Below are 20214 nucleotides of genomic sequence, written 5' to 3' on the forward strand. Positions count from 1 at the left end.
AACAACATATTTCTTAATAGTGAATGCAAGTGATGTCAAACCATAGATAGACATGGCTGCCACTTCATGAAACCCTTGTTATACTTATAGTCCATTTCAAGATCTTTATAAGAAAAAGTTTCTTTTCCAAATGTTATTAGCTCACTGTAAGAGCCCGTGGTCTTTTTAAAATTACTTGATCGGCGACTAAAACAATTTAGAATTAAACGGAAAGATCATAGGTGGAACAGATACCTTTTTCGCCGATGGCAACGACATATTTCTGTTTATCACACGTACTTCTACCAAATACATAGCGTGTTTTTCTTAAATTAGAAATAAAGGGAATATATATATGTATATATATATATATATATATATATATATATATATATATATATATATATATATATATGTATATCTTATTAACCAAGCGCGGGGGCCGTACCGGGAGAATATCGGCCCGAGGTCTTGACAGTACGGACCGAGCTGCGCTCGGTCCGTATAAAAAAAGACCGAGGGCCGATATTCTTCCAATACGGTCCAGAACAAGCTTGGTTAATAAGAGATTTATTATACGACTGAAATTCAAAGGGACACAAGTGTGGTATCATTCGGGACCATTCGGAACAGTGCCCGGTCCAATACTGAGAGAATATTGACCGGCAATAGAGCATCTTGATTGGTTGATTTTAGTTATTGGCCCTCTGAATGCCCAAGTCGTGTAATAATGTTTTGTTATTCAAATGCTTAAGCAATATGTATTACTTATAGATGAAGAGGGACCAATTTTTGCAAGACTAGAAATACTTTTTACCAACTTTCGTTAAATGAAGTACTCGTGAATACTTCCTATTTAATCTGGTCCATAGTTTACAATTTCACACGTAAATTTACAAAGCTGCCGTGACAACTTCACTTGGTTATCCGGTTGTTATAACAATTTGTAAATGACTTCCTTTGCCAAAGGGCCCAGGAGGAATCTTAACTTTGACAAAACCGTGCGTGTCATTATCCCCTCGTGTTAGTCTTCATCATTTAACAACACATTCTCAATGTTAAGATTAGTGCTACGTTGGAAAAGCCATACTGATTCCAGAAGGTTACAGTGTAACAGGCGTCTTTACTGTTTGATCTCAAAATCTTCACTGATCTCACTGAACATCGGTAAAAGAAGGTCAGCGAAGATTCGTATCAAAGGATTGATATCAAAGAACGGGCAAAACTCAATCCTAAGCTTCCAGAAGATATAATCATATGGAATTGTCTCTCATCGTTTTAGGTTGCACAGTGTGTTGATTGGTCTGTGCGATATTGTGATCTTTCCTTAAGACCCTGGTGAAAAAGTATAACGAGTGAGACTCGATTTCTGAAAAAAAAGTTTCTTCATTATCTCAAGTTTTAGAACCCTACTTGACTTTTCAACTAAAAAAAAGCGCCGAGCCCAGTTAATGTAATAGATGACCAAAAGAAATGATGGCTTAACGTAAACCAAATGAAGAATAAAATGGGTAACTTATGTGTTACAGAGAAAGTTAAAAAACTAAATAGTTACATGTTATTTGGCATTTTAACTGAGTGCTGTCAGTCAATTAGAATGCCCATCAATGAAAGCTGAATTCTAAGTGCCATTATCGTATTAGATAAACGTCTTTTTACTTCAGGAACGTAATAGTCACTTGACCATGACCAGCGTTGTTGTAACAACATTCATTGTCCTGGTTGTTTCCATTGTTGTAAGAGCCTCCCCCACCCCCACAGCTATCAAGAATATCATTTCCGCTGCTTCCCCCGGAGTATCCTCCTCCTCCTCCTCCTCCTCCCTGCGGTCCATAAACTCCAGCGCCTCCACCGCCTCCACCAAACCCACCATCGACATCGTCAAACCTGGCTCTTCCACCCACCCCTCCCTGAATAAATCCCTTACCACCTTCTCCACCCTGTCCTTTGGTTCCATTAAATTTAGTTCCACTTCTTCCACTGGAGTAAAACCCGCCACCACCACCACCTGAAATACAATAAATATATTTTAAGATTTTCGTAAACAGAAGCGAAACTATATTTCAATGGGATGCTAACCCATTCGATTTTTAGATTTTTTTTGCGAGCATTGTAAAACGCTTGGGTAAACCAATATCAGTTCGGTCAAACCTTAGGTAATGCATTTTAATTGAGCCGCTATCCATGAGGTCTAATATTTGTATATAGCATCTGTAATACCTAGTTGTATAAACTGTTTTGTCTTACTTCCTCTGTCCAAGATACTATCAGTTGATTTAACGCGTTACCTAATGCTAAATTGCAGGTTTATGCCTGATGATAATTTGACCCGTACGGCCCCACGCGCGTAATCCTATTAAAAATCGTCAAAGTGAAAGCTGACGTGTGTAAGGTCGGACGAGTTAATGAACGGTGAGTTTCTTGTTCTGACACGAAAAAACAAAGGAAATTTTTTTCCTCTAGGATCTTTATTGTGATTGTTCAGCGTGCGCTCTTGCACCGCGTCCTACTTAGTTTGAAACCAAATTTTCGAAGTGGTCATATGATAAGATGCTTGTTAATCAAGGTTGGTCGGGCTGGACGGGAAAATATTTGGCTCTCGGTCACGAGGCACGGAACGAATAAAATCTGTGATAATCCCAAAAATACTTTTATGTAAGTCCTTTAACTTCTATCCGCAAGTAACACTGGTTAGCGACAGAGCTGACTTCCGGTTTGGAAACACTTCCGGTGTCGTAAAACGTTGGTAAGTTATCAATAAAAGGTGTCATAAATGAACAGTTCTTTACAAACGCGTCATCATGAAAATCTACAGCCAAATTCGCGTTTAGTTCTTTTTCTAAACGACACTCCAAAAAGTGTTATGCTCACAGTTGCTGAAGTGATGGAGGCTTTGTCGAATATTGATCCAAGTAAGGCCGGTGGACCAGATGACATCCCCGGTTCACTCCTAAAACATACTGCTGCTGAAATTGCCCCTTCATTCTACAGGCTCTTTAATATGTCGCTGTCTCCGGGGTCTTTTCCAGCAAATTGGAAGCGCACGAACATTGCACTCGTCTTTAAAAAGGGCGATCCTACCCTAACGGAGAATTACACGCCAATTTCTCTTTTATGCATTGTCTCCAGAGCTATGGAACGATGCGTGTTTAATCACTGCTACACTCATTTATCGTCTTTTGTTCACCAACTCCAGCATGGCTTCCAGCCAGGAAAATCCACAGAAACGCAACTACTTGAGGTGTATCACGATATTTTAGACGAACTAGCCAATGGCCATTAAGTGGACGTAACCCATTTTGACCTGTCAAAGGCAATTGATAAGGTTCCACACAGGCTACTCCTCTGGAAGCATCAGCTCCTTGGTATATCCGGTCCAGTTTTGTTGTGGTTCTCAAGCTATCCTTCTGACAGATACCAACGAGTTGTTGTTGACGGCATATCCTCAGACTGGCTCCCAGTCACATCAGGAGTACCCCAGGGCTCTATCCTGGGTCCGCTTTTATTTCTGGTCACGACATGTCGCGCTCCATTACCCACGGAAGTAAACTTGGCATCTTTGCGGACGATAGCAAGCTATATCGCCCCATTGTTTCCAATGGATGTCTCCCTGCTGCAAGCTGACTTGGACAACTCCAAAACTTGGTGTGACGACAACGGTATGTCTTTTAGCACAAACAAATGTAACGTTCTACACATGTCAAAGAGAACCTCGTGCCAAAGAGAGAAGTATACATAACATTTAGACGGCAGACCTTGGACTCGCCTCCTGATACCAAGGATTAAGGCGTGACTGTAACTACTCCATTACCATGGACGACGCACATCGAAGAGATATGTGCCAAGTGTAACAAAGTTCTTGGTTTTGTAAAGCAAGTATGCGGTAGAGACATCGTTAACGTATCAACTAGGAATATGATGTACACTGCGTTAGTTCGCCCAATCGTCGAGTACGTATCCTCTGTATGGTCTCCTTACACAGCAAAGCATCGTAGGCCAATCGAAAATATACAACGACGGGCTACTAAATACTAAACCATCCAGATAGGAAAACCAGCTACACTGCGAGACTGAAAACTCTTAGTCTACTGCCACTTGAATTTAGAAGAGAAGTCCATGATCTTGTCATTTTATACAAAATTAGTTCAGGTCTAATCAACGCTAGTTTTGACCATCTTCTGCTTCCTGCTAACCATACTTACGCAACCCGACGTCATCATCCTGCAAACATCCGCCCTTTATTTACTCATATTCAGCGGTATTTTACAAACTCTTTCTTTCCTCGCACAATTAAATTATGGAGCGGTTTACCGAGCAAAATTAAGCAAGCTAGCTATTTACATAACTTTAAAGCCTTGGTTAAGCGGTTTTATACAGAAAAGCTCGCGCTTTATACTCCTCCCTAACTAAGTGTCGCAGTTGGTCGGCAAATTATTTTATTCTATAGATAAAGTACATAAGTGCATATGTAACCCATATTTTTATATTCTTTGTATTTTGTAAGGGGACAAATGTCAATTCTGGCTCGCCCTGTAGTCCTGCTATTATATTTTTGTTTATTTATTGCGTGTCCCTGTTCATGTATCACTTGTAAATTGTATTTTTCAGTGGCAAATCTCAATAAACTAAACTAAACTAATTAACCACCAACCGTCAAATACTTATAGATCAGAGTGAATAGAGGGTACTGGTTATGAAAGTCGGCAGACTTCAAACGATGGAACTCTCGTTGGTTTATGGCATATCACGTGACCGCGAAGGTGCACAAAATATGAAGATGGCGACCAGTGTGCAGGCTTGCTTCGAGTTTATTGTTTTTTTACGGATGATCTAGAAATAATCTAACTGAAATATTATCTTAAGAGGATTTATAAGTGATGCCAGGGGTCAACTGCTCCGTCCTTGTCTGCGGATCGTGCAGACGATCGAGGAGAATAGGAATTTTAAGCTCCCTGTCGTGAAAGACGAGGCTCATAGAAAATGGCGCAACAACTGGCTCGGAGAAGTAATAAAAGCACTCAAAATCGACCAGGATTTCGGGGAGCAGATAAAAAACGACAAAGTACACGCTTGCGAGAAACACTTCAAACCCGAGGATATTGAAATATGTAAGTATCGCTTTATTTTCAGTCCGACATGTTAAAAGAAAGCTATTTCCAATTATTATTGATGCTTTTTTATTTGTTGACAGGTTTAGAAATAATAAAATGTGGCTGACAGGATCAGTGCACAGGCAGCTGGATTTTTTTTTTAAATGATAATCTATTACAAATATCTCCTTACTCAAATTATTCCAAGTCATATGTTATTAAGTCATCCATATTAATCATCAACATTTTGTTACAGGTTTCAGTTCTTCATCAGTTTGGTTACAATAGTAACACTATTAGAGTAGAGAGATCCATTTCATGTCAGAGTGGCAATACCAAAGGAAGGAAAGATAGGAAGAAATCTTGGGAACAGGTTACCAATGCCAAGTTGCCATGCCGAAAAAAAGTCAAACTGTAAAAAATGCTGTGTACTAGCATGATGGCCACAGAATTTTTAAATATCCTGGCTGTACTACTGTATTTAAGCGAAAAAGAATTTCAGATTGCTTGTTAGAAATTTCATTGCAATTCTAGGTTTGTCAGGGTCAACAAAAAAGTCAAGTTTGTGTGACTAAAACTAGAAACCTCGTTTGGGAGGTTTGAATTTTTTTTTTGCCCTATGTACTTCTATAAATATTATCCATACCTCCCCCACAGACGGGATTTTTCTTAAGACCCCCTCCCAACACTCTGGAAATTGCAATTAAGGTTTATACATTTCCTTGAAGTTTTTGGCCTTTGAGATCCCCCCATTCCCAAAAAAGTTCAACCCTTTCTTTAAGCGGAGTATAGACATTTTCTGGAACTACACAATGCCAATTAGGTTGTAGCCTTGCTTCTGCAGTCCTACAAATGTAAGATGACAGAAAGCATAGGGAGTGTTTTTTAATGTCAAATTGAGAAGAACATTGGCACGCCATCCACAAATGCCAGTATTAAATAACAGACCACTTTTTCACAATCAAACAGTGATTACCAGGATAACAGGTTTTTATAATTAAATAATTCATAAGTAGTTTTCCATAGTCCTCCCAATTCCATTCAAACAAGCTATGATTGTATTTACAAGAAGTTCCACATTCACATGGGAAAGTTTTAATTTGGCATTGTCACATTATTTGGAACTAAACATTAGAAACTAGGTTCTTTTAATAATGGTGTAAACAACTTTGCTATTTGTTGTTCACAAAAGTAAATTAAATATAAATGGAGAGCTTTAACTTTGCTTCCCTTGTTCATTTTATTAGCAACTCTGACTAATTTCCTTGGGAAGAGACTTCCCCTTAGTTTGCTTCATTTTGATCTTGTTTTTCTCACTCACATCCTTTGTGAAGGAGAATGAGCATATCCCTACATACAAAGTAATAATGCCATGCAATACATCCTTGATCAGTTATGATCAATCCATAGTTAGAAAGAACATCACTATCACTAGTAGCTCTGAGAGTTATTGTAACAATTTCAATTCCCAGTGAAACCAATTTTAGAGCTGGCTGGCGGAAGTAGTGTTCTGCTACTACAAAAATCTTCTGAGCTGGCTCTGTAATTGACCATAGCCCACCACGGTTTAAACTTGAAATCAGATTTTGCATGTTTTGAATCATTGATACAGTCAAGTTTGCCAGCCTTTAGTATTGCCATAACTTGCTGGCTCTCCACAGTAACGGTTCTTGCATGTTTCTTACACAAATTGTGCAGCACATAACCTTGGTATTGCAAGCCAGCCCTTTCCCTCTCAGATAATACTGTAGTGATGGGATAATTGTCACCAGAGTTCTTGCTTCTCTTACAGTATGCAATGAGGCAGTCGGCAACTTTAGTTGACAATAATGTGGCAGCATTCCTTGACAGTCCAGTGAAGAACTGTGTAGACTTCACAGGGATTGTTGCATAATATTTCTGAAAAACTTCACTAAGTCTCAACTCTTTAAAAACCCATCATACATTGATTTTATACTAGCGAATTCGAAACTTCTTTCTTCTGGCTGTTGAAAAGAATCCTTGCGTAGTTCATCCCTCTAGCTTTTGTAACAATTCAGTTTCATTTATTTTCCTGATTGCGTAAGCCACAACTTCAGCAAGTATGCTGACACTCAAAGGCTGAATAGATCCCTCGTGAGGACTGCTGTGTTTCAAACTTCTGTGTCGTTCATAACCTCCTTTGAATTATACTTTTTCCCACAGTCTTTGCAGATAGTTTCATGTTGCTGGACCTACAACGACCAACGAAAAATTACGATTCGTGCAACATATTCCTCAGCCAGCTAAAGTTCGATGTAATACTCTGAACTCAGAGCTGTTTCCAGCAAGTACTTCTCATATTAAACGAGACACTCAGTGTAAAACATATTCTTAGCTTCTACAGAAACACCGATCAGTCATTGCAGGTAGGACATGTATATCTAAGTAAAATTTTTGGGTGTAAATTTTTTTTCGGGTGACTCGAGTAACTTGCCATGCCACAAATATATAACCGAGCGAACGTTTTGGGTCGGTAGAAAGAAATTAGACACGTAAATTAGCACAATTGTAACCTACATTGTTAACTGTTGCTACAAACTGCTAATTGACTGTTTCATCACCTTCTAAAATGTCTAAAATAACTTCGAAATCGTCTCCCCATAGCAAGACATCGTCTACTCCATCCGCCATCTTGTTTTGAATGTGTGCACCTTCGCGATCACGGGACTTGTACCTTCAACCTCAGAGGGCTCCCATTGTTCTTATCATTTGAAGTTCTCCGGCTTTCATAACCAGTTCCCTCTTTTAACTCTGTTATAGATTGGATACTATGCCAGTGGTCATCACTCAGAGAGACACTCCTGCCAAACACCACGGCTAAGCCTATACAACGAGACCGCTGCTTGATTTTGAACACCAGACAATCGACCTCATCTACACCAAGTCAGTAAAGCCAGAAATGCGAGTTTGTTGTTCCAAAATTTTTATTTTACAAACAATTGAGCCCAACTAAAACAAAGAACCAGTTTAGAGCGGCTGTACACTCGAAGATCATTTAAATAAGAACGATATTGATGTTTGCGTCGCCTCCTAAACACACCTTGAGCCAGATAAACCTGAATCAATTGTCAACGTACCGATCTAAAACATATTCACACAGGACAGGAACTGGTCAAGAGTGGTTTTGAGGGAAAAAGGCGGAATTGCTGTTTATGTGAGAAGTAACCTAGATGCTTTTGATGTTTATAGATTACAACTACATAGTTTAATTTTTAGATATGATCTTTGATAAACATGCAGCAAGTTCTTTTTTTTTCACATATGTGTCATGGCGCGCGTATCCCCATTTAAAATCATAGTGAAAGCTGACGTGTGTAGGGTCGGACGGGTTAATGAACTGTGGGTTTCTTGTTCTGACACGAAAAAACAAAGAAAAAAGTTTTTCCTGCAGGATCTTTATAGTGATTGTTCAGTGTGCGCTCGTGCATCGCCTCCTTTTATTGTGAAACCAAAATTTTGAGCTGGTTAATCATGTTTGATCAGGCTAGAAGGGAAGATATTTGGCTTACGGTCACGAATCGTAGCACGGACCGCGGGGCATTCGGCCCGTGCGTCATGACCTCGACCCAAAAACGCAATATTTTTACCGTCAGCTACCAAATAAGCAAACCAATGTTGGCCGTCAAATATCTCAGATATCCTTAATTAAGAACTATGCGACTGCCTTAATTAGGGTCAAGTTATATCTTTTATAATAAAATTTTTGATATATCAAAAAAATACATTTATGGAAGTCCTTTAACTTCTATTCGCAAGTAAAACTGGTTAGCGACAGAACTGGTTTCCGGTTTGGAAACACTTCCGGTGTCGTAAAACGTTAGTCATTTATCAATAAAAGGTGTCATGAATTAACAGTTCTTTACAAACGCGTCATTATGAAAATTTACAGCCAAATACGTGCGTTTAGTTCGTTTGATAAAAAAATATTCCAAAAAATTAATCATCATCCGTCAAATGACTTAAAATTTAACCGTCAACCGTAAACATCACCTTTTCCGCCCCTACTGAGACCCTCCCAGACGACCCTCGATCACGAGCTCGAGCTTGCCGACCAAACTACGACACATTATATTTTCTGAAATCGCATGGCATTCTGAAAATCTCGAGAAACTGAGGAGGATAAAGACGCATTAATTCTAAAAGCACGAAAGCTCATGGGATACCAGTTGTAATCACTCAGAGACATCCAAACACCCCGGCTAAGCGTATACAGCGAGACTGCTGCCTTATTTTAAACACCAGACAATCGACCTCATCGACAAGTCAGCAAAGCCCGAAATGCGAGTTTGCTATTTCAAAAATGTTATTTACGAACATTTGTAGCACAACTAAAAAAGAGAACCGCTTTAGAGCGGCTGTACACTCAAGATCATTTAAAGAAGAACGATATTGATGTTTGGGTCGCCTCCGAAATACACCTTGAGCCAGATAAACCTGAATCTATTGTCAGCATACCTATCTAAAACATATTCAGACGAACAGGAACTGGTCAAGAGGGGTTTTAAAGGAAAAAGGCGGAATTGCTGTTTATATGTGAGAAGTAACCTAGATGTTGTTGATTGTTTATAGATTAAAACTACATAGTCTAATTTTTAGACATGATCTTTTATAAGTACGCAGCAAGTTCTATTTTTCACATATGCATATTTCAGGGCACCGCACATGTTTTTATTTATCTCGGGATATTCATATTTTATCCGAGATTTATTAAAGATTTATGTGCCTCCGATGCATATTTCGAGTTATGGTGCACGCGGAAAGTTTGGAGAGCACAAGAGAGGTTAGCTCAATGGATAGAGCGCTGGACTGTTGTGCGGGAGGTCGAGGGTTCGAGCCCCGGCCGGACCAACACTCAGGGTCTTAAAATAATTGAGAAGAATTTGCTGCCTTTCTATAACATTAAGAAATGGTTAGATATTCTAGTCTTCTCGGATAGGGACGAATAAATGGAGGTCCCGTCTCCTACAGGGTTGGGGTAAGAGACGTTAATTTCCCACACACGAGATAACTGTGTGATGGATGTCCTCCCCTGGGGTGGGATGGGTGGGATATTGGGCGTACTCAATTTGGAGCCTCGCTCTGTTGTGCGACCCTCACCTCACTCTGGTGAAAGTGATTAAATAAGAGGAGTTGCTCGAAGTGCAGCCGGAAGCGTTCGGAGTTATTAATGCAACACTAAAACTAATACCGGCCGTTCAGAAAACTAAGAGGAAATTTCCTAAATTTACGAGTCCCATGTGATAGATTTACCTCCTTGAATTGTTGGTTACTAGAATTGACGATCAGAAATTGCGGCGCTTTGTGTTGAACATCTCAAAAATTGTACGATTTCAAAGGAAAATCATCTATTGAACAACACTTTTGGTACATACATGCAGCAGCTCTTCAGAATAGCATTGACCCCAACCTCGCGAAGCCTCAGTCGAAGCAAAAAATGCTCAGTTTTGCGTTCACCCACATTCACGCATCGCGTTTGCCATATAAAGTATCGTCGACTCCAAAACTAAGAAGAGTTACCTGATGCTCATTGTTCTTAGAAACAATTACCATTTTAGCACATCTTCTTTTAAAATAGAGCTCCAAAAGGTTAAAGGGAAAACAATCTTGAAAGTTTTGAAACTTCGCGGGTAAACTCGATGGGAAATCTTCGCTAACAATGACGTCAGTCTGAGCCATCTCCATTTCTTTTTGATAAATTATATGCTAATTAGAGCGCACGTTATCATATGATTATGATATAACATTAAATGAAAAGCTGAGATGAAAGGAATCATCACGATATACCCTAACCTGACCATCCATCATCAGCAGTCTGTGCACCATGTCCATTGCTCCCCCCTGACCATGATTTGTATCCAGGATTCCCTGTTGTGTTTGTGCTGGCGTCACATCCTTCATGTCTTGACCAAGCATAATCTGTCCCTCCTCCGCCTCCAGCTATTATCAAAGGTGTCTTGGCTCCTCTCACCACAAACGTTCCTCCACCACCTCCAGAAGAGTAGTCGTGCGTGTTTATTCCTCCTTCTTGACCAACAAGTATCTGAATGACTTCACCCTTGTTTAAGCGGAACGTTCCAATCATTCTTGCTCCTCTTCCTCGGTAGTGAATACTGTTAGTGTGTCTATCGTAGCCTCCTGCAGCTGCTATTGCTTCTATTCTGTAGTCACCAGTGTACGGCAGAGTCCACTGTTGAACTCCGCTGGACAGTGTGACTTGCCCGTCATGATCATGTCCTGTGTAGTGACTGCCTAGCGTTGTTGGACCAATTCTTCCACTGGTGTTGAGGTTTGTAAAAACGGCCTTGAAAGCTGAAAGGGAAGAGCTAAGTTATCTACATCGTTATAACCATAATTGTTTTAGCTTTTTTCTTTTATTAGAGGAAAATTTGCATCTACAAAAAGGACATGGAACAGTTAAAATCTTGTAGATTGATCCTTAAAACTACTCACCATTATTGCAATTATTAAGTTATATTTAATATACAACTTTTTTTTTTTGATCAGTTATTCAATTCTTTGTCTCTCAATGGACTTGTACCCGCTAGTCACGAAAATATTTTTCCCCGAACGTTTATCAAGCATCGCATCTGATTTTGATTGAAATTTTGTGTCGATCTTCTTTGTTAAAACAGATCGCTTTTGAAATAGGCCTTCAACTAAAACTGTCCTTTCTTTTCCTCGTTTCAGAGGTGACTAATATACTTCTTTAAACTTTCCCTTCTTAAGTTTGAATTATAGATAAACCCATCCTCTAAAAAAGCCACTCTTGGATTTCTAAGTTATTTCTTCTTTAAAACGAGAAAGCGAGATATATCAATGCTACTGGGCTATTTTAAGCCCTTTCTCCCCTTCCTTTGGGCTTTTCCAGGCGCTATTGCATTAATTTACATTTTCCGCTTCAGTGCTGACGAGTAACTGATGATATCCAGCCATTCTGCGTGAAAAAACTCGAAAGTTGAGCAGACCGTAAAATTTTGATTTAGCGTCCGGGGCTATTGAACCAGGGGATTTAATTCTTGCTTTTCACGTGACGTCATCCAATTTAGAAATTAGGAGTTATCGATCTCTACGAGAATTCGGTTTGGTAAGTTAATAGAACAGTTGAATTCTTATCTTTTGAAAAATTTTCCGTTCGATCAGGTTTTTCTTTTAGTGATAAAGCAAGGTTAAATTTATAAGCTATTGCTTGACGTGATATTAACATACTGGTACGTAGGTTAAAGAAAATACTTGTAATATTGCCGTTCTGTTGTTGAGGCTGGGCACCCTGTGCCCTGCCCGCATTTTGCATGACCAGCGGTTTCACTTTATGGCTATTTATTATCGTGACCGCCATTTTTTATTTAGTCTTTAGTTAGGTTATAAGCGAGGTAAGGCCTATTAAAGGTTCGAACCCAACATCAAGGACGAGACAATCTTTTGGTTCAACAGTAACCTTTTATTCTGGGTCAGATGAACAACTTACATGACCTCTAGCGTACTCAAGTTGGTAATCAACGATGTAAACGACGATACATACATACATACAGACATACAGACAGACAGACAGACATACATACATACATACATACATACATACATACATACATACATACATAAACTTTATTTCCATTCGGATAAATGCTTAGCACCAGATGTGCTAGTATCTCCGAACATATAACTACAAAACAAATGACAATAAGTTTAAAATCGAAAGACTCATATAAAACCTCATATAAAAATGCTACTAATTATATACTAATCCCCACTACATATATAACTCCTAATGGTACGTCTAAAAGCGGCTAGAGTGTCCGACATTCTTAGTTCATCTGATAAGCTATTCCATGCAGAGGCAGCGAGATACCTGAAAGAGTGAAGTCCAAAAGTTGTGGTCTTCACCGCTGGTATCTGTAATTTCCTTTTACCCCTTAAATCATACGCACTTTGACTGCGCTCTTTGAGAAGTGATGTGATATACCCAGGAGCCATGTTGTAAAGGCCTTTGTAAACCATAGTCAATATGTCCTGGACTCTTTTATCTTTTAGTGATACCATACCAAGCCTGTTAAGTAAAGCTGAATACGAACTTTATCTGTCTCCGAGGACTATGCGAAGCACTCACTATAAACGTAACCATGTGGATCCAGAGATTCCAAAACGCCCAATGACCCTAGACTGGTTATTGACCCTATCGCATATATGGGATACATGCTTCCAAAAACTAAGTTTTGAATCAATGTTAATTCCTAGAAGATCTATATCATCATGCTGCTCGATTCTCATCCCATCAACTATAATTATGAATGAAAAATTACGATCAGTTTCTCCGAGTATGAGAAAATAGAAATTAATTGGATTGGCCATAAGACCGTTATTCCTAAACCAATCGACAACAATCGATAGTTCACTATTCATCCTATCATGCAGGGCAAGGTGATCCGTATCCTAGCTATATAATTGCTGATCATCAGCGTATGCATTAAGCTTAACCTTTGTAATACAATAGAAAATATCATTTAAGAATATGTTAAAAAGTAAGGGTCCTGGGACACTTCCCTGTGGTGCACCTCTGTAATTATGCTCCCACGTGGAAAACTCATCGCCAATTTTTACCCTCTGTTGCCTATGCTGAAAGTAGTCATTAAATAAAGCACAACCATGTGTATCTAAGCCGTACGCTCGCAATTTAGTAATGAGAAGATCGTGGGGGAGGCTATCAAAAGCCTTTGATAAGTCCATTATTACAACAGCTATAAGCTGCCCGCGATCTAGACATTCCTTCCAGTCTTCAACAAGGCGAAACAGCGTCGTATTGCAGCTATAAAACTCTCTGTAGGCTGCGAGAAAATCAGAGAGAAGGCCCTGGAAATGATGGAGTAACTGCGACGAAAGGAGCCTCTGATAGATGTTGCTTAAGGCTGGGAGAAAAGTGACAGGTCGAAAACACTGCTTATTCATATTCTCCTCAGTATTTTTTGGTGGCGGAGTGACTTGTCGCATTTTCCATACTGACGGACACTTACCCTAAAATTGTTTTGCAACAGACTGCAAAATGTCCGATCTCGCCGCATGCATTACATTTCTTGCCACGGACAGGACAAATCGGGTCGCGTGCCATATGGTCAGTGTAATTACAGCTAAAACAGCCTCTCACTTTTGTCTCCTGAGAGCCACCGGACGGTTTATCGGGCCTATATCCTCTGCCCCTACCTTGTGCTGCCCCTTTTCCTTTTCCTTTGCAATGAGATCGGCCGGAAACAGCATTTACCTGACCGGATGACTGATCCATAGCCTTCACCTGCATGTTCACCGCTTCCTGTACATGAGCCAAATCTTTTAAATCTTTCAGAGTAACATCTGCTTTCTCAAGGAACTTACGGCGAAGACTTGGATCCTTGCATTTCTCAATAAGCTGATCTCTTATCGCCTCGTCGACATTTTCAAACTCGCAGGAGATCTCTTTCTGCCTCAACCGACAAACAAACTGATCCACCGACTCTCCTGACGCCTGCTCCATTTGCCTAAACTGATGCCTTTTGAATGGAACATTCAACTGTGGTGCAAAATAGTTATCCAATAACTCCATACTCTCAGCGAACGGCTTGATATCCGCACCGGTCAATAACATGTAATAAAGCTCCTGTAAATTCAACCCTCCAGTATGCAACAGCAATGCAGTTTTCTGTTCGTCCTTCGTAATACTTTTTGCCACCAAATACAGATTAAACGAGCGTTTCTACAACTTCCAGCGAACTTCAAGTGTTTTCGGAACTTCCTTTGGATTGAATGGAGGAAGGCTGGCCACATCAAGAAGAGGAACAAACGCTGCAGCTGTCTAAGCCTGTAAACTTGAAGTTGCACTCGAACTGGTTCCACTGTCCATCATCTTCTGAGAAAATGGCAAGGCTTTCCACACAAATGACTTCGAAAAATATCCCCTACCTCACAAAACGAACCTACCTCACAAAACGAATTGAATCATCGTCGCCAATGTAACGATGTCACTTGGATGGCCGCACAGTAACCCAGATTAAACTATAAAACGAAACCAGTCTTTTTTCATCCACCATGACAACCGGAAAGCATGGCCCATACAAATATCCATAATCCCTTGCAATGTCTCAGAACTTCGGCTAGGACAACTTTCGGTAGGATTACAATCAGAACATTACACTGCTCACAGTCTGTGTTCTGTTTAACCATTTCATAGGAGTGGCGCAAGTCTCTTGAATTGAGTGAAAAAGTCACAAAGCCACTCTTTACCTCACAAGCGTAACCACTGACCACTCACGCATTGCTCCCTTGGCGCGGAAATTGAAATCGTATCGAGTATACAAAGTTAAAGTGAGTTCCTTTAGATCTCCCGAACTTGTACGTATCGCGTTTAAAATCAATTACAAGTAAAAGAAGAGGTCTTGAAATCTGCTAGATAAATTTTTGTTATGCTTTCTGGTCAGTTAAAGAATTTCGGTAGGTTTCCTACAAATGAATAGAAATGGTAGGTCACAGACTTAGATTTTCAGATAATTTACAATAACTGAAAATTTGAGTCTGTTTGTAGACCTTACGTCCTGCCATGGTAACCGATATGACATCACCACTACCCTTAAAGTATTGCCCAACAATATAGTTGCAAAGATGTTTATAATTTTCCCTCAAGATTAAAGCTCTTTTCTTGTAACCTTTCATGGTTTCACAAACACTACGACAACGAAACCATGGAGAAAATGTCCTAAGGAAAATTCCAGCCACTGATGGCCCCGTATCAAAACGTTGAGAAGTTGCAACGTCTAATGAAAAAGAAAAATGTCCCAAAACAGCCGAGATGTCTTATCGGTTGGCATGTGGTGTAATCGCTCCAAATGATCCGGACAAGCTGTACGAGGCACTGGTAACGGCAGCAGAGCAACGGAGTTCACACGACATACTTAAATTAACAACTGCATACAAAGAATATACCGACAAAGAATCTAAAACTTCAAATTATTAGCCTGTATGTTCTGAACTTGAAGAGCTAAGGAATCATCAAGAGCCTTTCGAGAAGCTAAGTTAACGGTAAATAAAGAAAGTGAGACATCACTATTTCACTGTTCACTGTTCACTTAAGGAAATCTGTAATTTCTACAAGCTCCCATTTGAATCTAGAGATTCGAAAGCTATTCTAATATCAAAACTTAAGGACTGAAATGACCCATGAATGCCAGTGCTCAGTGGAAGGATGGTTACACCATCAAGCAGTGTTGCAATAGACTTTGTTGCTGGCTATAATAGCCACCATTTTGCTAGAAGGAAGTATATGTATATATATATATATATAGCGTAGAATACACACACACACACACACACACACACAAAACAAAACAGTTTAGTTGTAAAAACCTTTGTGCTTTTTACATTTTTACATACTTATATATAATTGTGCAGGGTAACTGAAATGAAAAAGAAAAGGTGTCCTTCATAGCAGTCTTTCAAATTTCTCTCTTTAATTTAGCCAACAGGGAGTCATGCAGAGGCGTGTGGTGAAAGCAACAAACAAATTAGAAGCAGAGAGGAGATTATTTAGCCGGCCTTTTTCATGTCTTTGTATGAAAAAAAAATGTACAGTAAACTGAAAATGAAAAGAAAAGGGTTTAGTGATAATAGGTCAGAGCTGAAACTAACATGGCTCACTTGACAATTGTATGTAGAGCTTATAAGTGGAAAACACTAAAAATTGCACATGGCTTGTCTTGTTAACACCATACATAAATGACATTGGTTACTGTTTCGGAAAATCATATGTTAGAGTCAGCAAAGCGATGATTTTGCATACATTCTTAGGAACAGCAAAAATGATATAGAACAAACATTCTAAGTACAGTGTTCATTGCGTGAAATGGAACATAAATAAAAGGTTGTGGTAAAAAAGTCGCCTTATCTTATTCCACTGAAGACAAGCAAAAGGTAATGTGGGTACCCTGCTTAAAAATACATCAATAACTACTAATTAATACCAGTTCTAATTTAAAGGAAAGAGTTATGAGAATAAAATAAAGGTAGTCTGTACCACGAAGCATGCTTTCACTGTTTAGGCGGAGAGTCCTAAAGTTCTTAAAGCATGTATTCGAATAACTTATGACGATAGCCCCGCCCACCCCACCCCGCGCCGTTCTGTTTTTACTCAGCGGCTGGTCAGCGGTCCGTTTAGATAAAATCAATGGATTGTACCAATCATCATTGTTGTCTCTAGGAAGGAGGGAAGGGGAACGAGGAGCTGTGCAATGCAAAACCAGATCCACGGCTTGTTAATCAAGTCGTGTTAGTGGAAACGTTTGTGTCTTAAATGTGATAGCCGGAGTACGTTATAATTAGGATTATAAAACTTGTGTTTCTACAATGTTCATTACCAGTGCAGTTATGTATATCCCCGGTGAATCCACGTTTACAAATGCACTTGAATGATCCCTCGGTGTTTTGGCAAACGACGTTTTCATTGCTGCAGTTGTGGGTATCTGTAGCACACTCGTCGATGTCTAAAATAAAGTCAATAGACCTTTGGTCAAAATACTGAATTACAGAGGTCGCAGGAACTAGGGTGGGGGGGGGGGTGGGGGGAGAGGATGTATGACGTGCAATGCTATTTGTCGCCAGTGGTGTGTGAAGAAGCAAGTTAGAACAAAAACTGCGAGGCTTTGGAGAGGAACATTCTTCGCTCCACTTTTCCCAGCACGGAATGCCTCTAATAGGCTGGGGTGACACTACAGCTTGAAAACACATAATGGGGCTGGCTTGAGATCCTTTCTAAAGAAAGAGCAAGAAAATTGAAATTACGCGTCATAAGTAGAGCCGATTTTGAATCATAAACCATCCGAGGGAATAGGCCCCCATGTTGCAATGAAATACAAAATTAATTTTTATTCTTTGAAGTCTTGCCTTTTTTACAATCGTGGCCAGTGAACCCAGACGCACATAAGCATCGATATCGTTTTCTTGTGAATCCCGACTGGCAGGTGCCGTGGTTTCCGCATGGAGATTTAGCACAAAAATTCTTTAAAAGAAAAAGAAAAAAAAAAAAAAAAGGAAATGGGATGTCACAAGTAATTATTCAATACCTTAACAACATTCTCCGACATCTCCCCGAGAACTTGAATACAAAAAGAAAAAGAGAATCGGGAAGGGATGCCTGTAGATAGGATTTAAAGAGTATAGTGACGTCCCTAAGAACAACATCTAGGAACCCCGGTCATAGCTCAATTACATCTTTCTACCTGTTCTAAGCATCTCCCGGGCTATGAAATTGATCTAATTATTGCGACTGTTTTTAAGCTTCGAACCAATGGAATAAAACTGCCTTTTGCAGAAATGCCTTAATGAGACCATTCCAGTTATCTTTTCTCCCGAGAATTTTCTTATTAGAAGCGTGGTTGTGCTTTCTCTAATAGAACAGCGATCAAATTTTTACTCAAGGCAGGTGAGCATGGCTCTAAAATGAATACGACAAAGTACTCGCTTCTGTTAACGGTGTTGGGTGTCCGTCCTCAAGGCGCTCAAAGGATTTTTGTTTTTGGTAATTTCTTATATACAAAAAATCCGTAACGACGCTAGCAGGTGGTTAAAATTATGTAAAAATAACAAATAATGGATGAAAGTATCCCTCAGCTCTCATGAATGGCTTAAAGAGAGAGAGGTGCAATTGACATTTAATTAACAGCTCGTCTATGTACCTTAGTTCCATGGTACACATAATTCGATGCTTGTACCAGATCCTCGTCATACTCTTTAGCAGTTGAGTTATTCAGTTCACAGTTGTGTGCTTCTGCCCCATTTTCTCCAAAATAAAAGTTAACACTGACGCAGTTATAGTTCAGGTAGCAACGGTATTCACAGGTGTCCCTGTCAATCACACTGATATTTGCTATGGTGTGGTTAATAAGACGTTCTCCCACGAAGAACAGGGTCGATGGAAAGGCTAATATACGGCATTGATCTAAAAATTCAAATCATTAAAAGTCAAATAGCGTCATGGGTTCTAAAGGTCTAGGTTGCTGTTAAACTCGTTTTCCGAGCGCTTGGGTCTTGCCTTGATAATTATGACATATTCAGTAAGATACCAAGATCAAATTATATATATATATATATCCTTTAGTTTTTTTCGAGGGAAAAGATCTTTAGAAAAGGATTGTATGGACAGAAGACATGTTATTTGGCACGTTTGTCGATTATCCTTTGATTTCCAGAACATTCTTGACTAGTCCTTTAGGAAAGTTCTAGTGGTTTCGACATGAGCACGTGACTTCTATTTGTAGAAACTTAGGTTGTTTACCGTAAATTACATAATATTCTATGATGTAATTTTACTAAAAATAGTCGTGTTGTGGACCTGTAGAATCTTCTAGAAAGATTGTAAGCAACTATATAAGAAGGTGCTGTAGGTTGTTGTGTTTTGGAGGAAAAAAAAGAAAAAGAAGAGAAAAAGATGAAGGAAATAAAGGAGTTAGCGAAGACAATTCATTTCAACGTTTATCCCGAAACCATTGTATGATCTCCAAGAGCCAAAAAAGCTTTTTATTCTTTCCTTTATATATATGCAAACAATTTTCACGATGACCTCTGCTGAACCAGCTTACATTAAACAAAGTACATATCTTTTTTTTTCTTTTTTTGTTTTTGTTTTTCTCATCTCGGTCACTTTCTGCGGGACACCTCACAAATAGCTTCACATTCGTAAAAAATGATATCGACAAAGTGTAGTTTTAACGAACCCAAACTCCGAAGAAAATTTGATCCAGATATCTTTGATAACTTCCATCAATGCTAAATAATAAAAGAGGCAAGAAGTTTCAGTCTTGAACTCCCAACTTGTATACATTATGACAAATCATATTATTTTCCTCGCTCATCTTAAAAGTTATTATGCGCGCGGTAATTGCAAGTCCTGCCTAACTCCTAATGGGCCACCATTGTCTACATCTCTACGTATGCATGGCCGGAACACGACGTGTGCACTTCTCTTCAGCTGGCAAGTTCCTGTTTGGCTTAGCCGAGTGGTTTCAAATCTCTCAAGAATTTTTTCTCTGTTTCATCCCGATTGAGATACATCCTTTTGAAGCTCAATTTCAAAAGTAAATATTTGCTTAAAAAAAAAGAAACGATGACATGTTAG

At 39.3% G+C, this 20214-nt stretch overlaps 1 long non-coding RNA gene and 2 pseudogenes across 1 annotated transcript; 1 reads left to right on the plus strand and 2 right to left on the minus strand.

The window, feature by feature from the left end:
- Positions 1–474: 474 nt before the first annotated feature.
- On the minus strand, positions 475–10988 carry LOC148737147 (uncharacterized; annotated as a pseudogene).
- LOC148737148 (uncharacterized) lies at positions 4741–6289 on the plus strand. The gene is made up of 2 exons (XR_015996134.1): positions 4741–5087; positions 5326–6289. It is a non-coding gene; the product is annotated as an uncharacterized LOC148737148 (long non-coding RNA).
- Positions 6286–7738, minus strand: LOC148737149 (uncharacterized; annotated as a pseudogene).
- Positions 10989–20214: the final 9226 nt, after the last annotated feature.

Source organism: Stylophora pistillata, chromosome 2 (genome assembly GCF_964205215.1).
Source record: "Stylophora pistillata chromosome 2, jaStyPist1.2, whole genome shotgun sequence".
Taxonomy (NCBI): Eukaryota; Metazoa; Cnidaria; class Anthozoa; order Scleractinia; family Pocilloporidae; genus Stylophora; species Stylophora pistillata.